The sequence below is a fragment of the Pseudophryne corroboree genome, chromosome 7 (assembly GCF_028390025.1).
Source record: "Pseudophryne corroboree isolate aPseCor3 chromosome 7, aPseCor3.hap2, whole genome shotgun sequence".
In the NCBI taxonomy this organism is placed as follows: domain Eukaryota; kingdom Metazoa; phylum Chordata; class Amphibia; order Anura; family Myobatrachidae; genus Pseudophryne; species Pseudophryne corroboree.
The window spans coordinates 380,677,753-380,682,392 of NC_086450.1; the positions used below are offsets into that span (position 1 = coordinate 380,677,753).

The 4,640-nt window shown below is 42.0% G+C and overlaps 1 long non-coding RNA gene across 1 annotated transcript; it reads right to left on the reverse strand.

The window, feature by feature from the left end:
• Positions 1–852: 852 nt before the first annotated feature.
• Positions 853–2,025, reverse strand: LOC134943746 (uncharacterized). The gene is made up of 3 exons (XR_010181720.1): positions 1,935–2,025; positions 1,360–1,443; positions 853–953 (listed from the first exon to the last, which is right to left on the reverse strand). It is a non-coding gene; the product is annotated as an uncharacterized LOC134943746 (long non-coding RNA).
• Between the last annotated feature and the right edge of the window lie 2,615 nt (positions 2,026–4,640).

Sequence of the window (4,640 nt, forward strand, 5' to 3'; positions counted from 1 at the left end):
ATTTATATTGTTTTACACAGTTCTCATGTGTTATGTTTTCTTCCAGCTGTTGGCTGTTACGTTGTGCATGCTCGTTGGCATGGGTTATGTTATGGCCATGTTAGGCGGTATGTCTGTAGAGTGTGGGCTGGTGTGTATCTCGCCCTAGTTAATGTAAATTCTTCTCTTGAAGTTGTCCGTCTCCTCGGGCACAGTTCCTATACTGAGGTATGGAGGAGGGGCATAGAGGGAGGAGCCAGTTCACACTAGTTGAAAGGTCTTGAAGTGCCGAAGGCTCCTGCGGAACCGTCTATACCCCATGGTACTAAAATAGACCCCAGCATCCTATACGGACTACGAGAAAAGTATTTACCGGTAGGTTATCAAAATCCTATTTTTACTATGAACCTAAAGAGGCTGTCAGCAGTGTAATAACCTCCTGCTTAATAATACATGTCCCCCATATAGTATATAGGGACTCCATTGCCTCGTACTGACGGAACATGAGACCTGACTTTCACATCTGCTCATGGTAGTGGAGAACTCTCTGTCCCCAGCTGTTAATCGGTGCTCTATGGAAGATCTATGGATGGACAGTCAGTAATACTCTGATCACTGCAGGGAAATAGGTTGCTGCACCATCCAGGGAACAGGCTTATGGGATCAGGACAGGAGTCCCTGAGCTGATCATTCCCTATATACCAGAGGATGTCCACAGATAGACAACACATTTACAGCTCTCTAGAACATTATTACTTACAGGGGTTGGCCAGTGTTGTCCCTATAACTATGAATAAAAGGGGAGATAGGCTGTGACAATACATTTACATCAGATACAGTGATATGAGCAGTATGGCTTACCCAGGATGTCATAAAAAGCCACCCACTCCTTCCGCTGCAGGAAGGGAGCCTTCACCTCGCTGATGATCCGTCCTCTTCTCCATTTGCAGGGGCTTGGAGATCCAGATGATGAGCTGGGAGGGGAAAGAGAAATCACAGTTTAGTAGATGCTACAGGATGACGTATCGCAGTACAGATCTGTTATGTGTTACTGTTTTCTGCACAATGTGTGATTATTATATAATATCTATGCAGAGACAGATATCTGCCCAACTTTTATATCATCCACCCTAATTTGGTGACAACACACCCATTTATAGCCCTATTTATTGTCATTCTGTCACTTCAGGCAGCCGTCAGGGCACTGCAGAAAGAGGCCCATGTATGTCTCATGTAGAAGGACACTGTCATCTCCAGCACAGGGGGAATTACTGTGTTACAGATGTTATTAGCAATATGTGTAATATTACCCTGTAACACTATCTATATAATGTATAAGTACTTTTACTGTGTATCTGTAAGATAAAATAGTCCACTTACTGCTCTTCTCCATACTGTCCGCATGTCCCTCTCTTCCTCTTCCACTGGTGGTACTGGGAAGAGGTGGAAGGACCGGGAGATGACCTTGATGGGAGGAAGATATATGTAACAGAATTACACCTCCATTTCTGTACATTGTGTCTCAGTCTTACTGCATCTCAGCTATAGTCACTTCTGTACCCCGTCTAGTATAATCTTTATTACTGTCACCTAACGCTGTCTGTTAAACATTGGTATAAAGTTGTGATACGCTGAATTACATTCATTTTATCTATACTTTCCATATGTTAATAGTCCTCAATACATCATATTTTATTGATGACAATTAGTACAACTGACCTATTGGCAGAAGATGAAATACTGTATAATAAACTCAGGGCTGAGGCCGGGACATCAGGGTGTTTTGTCTCTAAACTTAGCCCCATTTTAACAATTAAAACTACCTGTCAATACGTTATTTGTAGTAATAATATAAACTTATCATTAACAGACATTCTGCATCTCTTCCCCAATCATATCCTGTCTCTCCCTATATAGTACATACTGGGTCTCACTACACAACACTCGCTGCTCACCTGCTGTCCATGGATCCTGCTCACTTACTTCTACAATAAATAAGAGAGATGTAAAAAAGCACTAAACTTACTTTCAATAACAATAAATATACAAAGTCTAATTGCTAAAATTAAATCTATTATGAGTTATAAATAATATCTGTGCTACAATACTATTATACTACTAAATAAGATAATTAATAATAAGGTCACTTAAATAATTAAATCTCATTTAATTCTAATTGTTAAAAAACAAGTATATATGTGATTGAAATATATAAATTACTGTAGGTATGTTTTATAAAATACTTAAAACTGTGGTAAACTTCTATATATGTAGATTTCTAGGAATTATTAATAAAGAAGAAATAATATAATAGCTAAATAAATTAAGAATATATTTTCTGTATATTATGAATGAATTTTGCATAAAACACAAAGGATATCGATGGCCAATCCAACTGGGGAAGTCTCTGCTACTGCGTCCTCTCCAGCCGTCACATCCAGTTTGAAAAATAACTGTCATCTCAGCGGCACATGCCATGTCCTACAGTGATGATGTCACCGCTTCCTGGTCACCTGCACACAGCTCCCACCTGTATCACAGCATCTTCTCTGTACATATAGGGGCTCATTCATCCTAAATTTGGGCTGAGTGTGATCTTGGATGAGAACTTTATAAGGATTAATCTTATAACAGGAGTCAGGGTTACAGCAGAGTAACCTGTTCAGATTTAGATACCAGCCGCTCACACATTGCTCTATGTAATGTGATAAAGAGACACTAGGGGGAATATTTACTAAGCGGCGGCTTTTCAAAGCTTCCGTTTGTCAGCTGTTCTGGCCACGGGATTTAGAAAGCCAATAATATTAGATACAAAACCAGGATTGGTTTCTCAGAATCAGAAATACAGATGAGAAAAACCGCTTAGTACATATACCCCTATTAGTGATTATAATACATAGTATTCAGAATATCACCAATACTAGTTTTATGTTCCTGGATTTTTTTAGGCTTGAGACAGAGATAAGTTATACATAAATAAAGGTATAATTAATAATAAATATTAAATATAAAACATAAATCCATGGACACAGTATCACATTGTATCTTTTCTTCTCTACATCACAGTATAGTAATATTACAGATGCAATTGCTGAAGGTGCAGATAGTGTGCCACCACTTCTCTATTCATAATTATGTATATTTCGAAGGAGATATAAGCTCATCAGCCATATCCTCTGACGCACATCAGCACTCATTGATACAATATACTTATCCAAGACCTTTTTGATATTAGATGATATTATTAGTAAATACACGTGTCTGACAGCATTTGGATAGGTATATGGAATGTATATCTGGATGCAAAATCTGCTCTATGATGTTAGTAAGAGATTTCATTATGGGGTCTAATCAATGTATGAGCATCTGACAGTGCAGTATTCAATTTGCGGTCAAATCCGACTGGTTTTTCCCATTTTCGACGATGCCAATCCACCTTTATTTAAAGTCGGATTGACATTGTCGAAAACGGGACTAAAACCAGTCGGAATTTGCCGCAAATCCGACAAAACACGTGGATCTGCGACTAGTCCGCCGATCCATGTGTTTTCCGACAAGTCGGAATTGCTGATAAGTCGGAAAGACGGCAGCTCCATTGAATAGGTAAAATAATGATTTGACCTAAAAAAGTTGAAAACTGCCGTCTTTCCAACTAGACGGTAGTTCCGACTTCATTTGATAAAACCCTTTAGAGTAAAATAAGCTGACTATATTATTAAACTACCAGCAGAAGTATCAGAGGCAGCAGTTGTTGCTAATCAGTAACAATAGTTACTTTGTACTGTTATATAGCAAGAATATTGATACATTTGTTGCGGTTACAGTAGGGGTGGGCAACAGGCGGCCCGCGGGCCGGATGTGGCCCGCGGACCGATCCTGCCTGGCCCGCTGTGCCCCACCAGAGTGCAATGACAAGCGGCCCGACAGGCCGCTTGTCATTGCACTGCTCTCAGACGCGGCGCCGCTGAGGAAATCCCGGTCACGTCACAGAGTCAGCTGACCGGGATTTCCTCTGTTAGCTGGGCGGCACGGGGAGCGGGCACTGCAGTGACCAGGAGCGGCGGCCTGTGAGGAGGAGATTAAGCGGTGGCCAGTGAGGAGAAGCGGCGGGCAGCGAGCCGGAGCAGGAGAGGCCACATCAGTGGTGACTCCGGCCAGCAGCAGCGCGGATCTTCGGACAGCGGGGATCGTTTGTCACGGTGACAAACAGGTAAACCCCCTGTCCAGCCAACCCCTGGATCAGTGCTTAAGCTGCCATATAGGTTTAGGGGTGGGGAGGGAGGGGGATTAAAAACTGCAATATGGGTTTAGGGGAGGGGAGGAAAGGGGGGTAGGGACTGTCTGCCTTAATGTGTAAAAATGGGGGATGCTGTCTGCCGTAATGTGTAAAAATGGGGGATGCTGTCTGCCGTAATGTGTAAAAAGGGGGACGATGTCTGCCGTAATGTGTAAAAAAGGGGGACGATGTCTGCCGTAATGTGTAAAAAAGGGGGACGATGTCTGCCGTAATGTGTAAAAAGAGCACACTGTCTGCCGTAATGTGTAAAAAGGGGACGCTGTCTGCCGTAATGTGTAAAAAGAGGGACGCTGTCTGCCGTAATGTGTAAAAAGAGGGACGCTGTGTGCCGTAATGTGTAAAAAAGGGCACGCTGTCTGCCGTA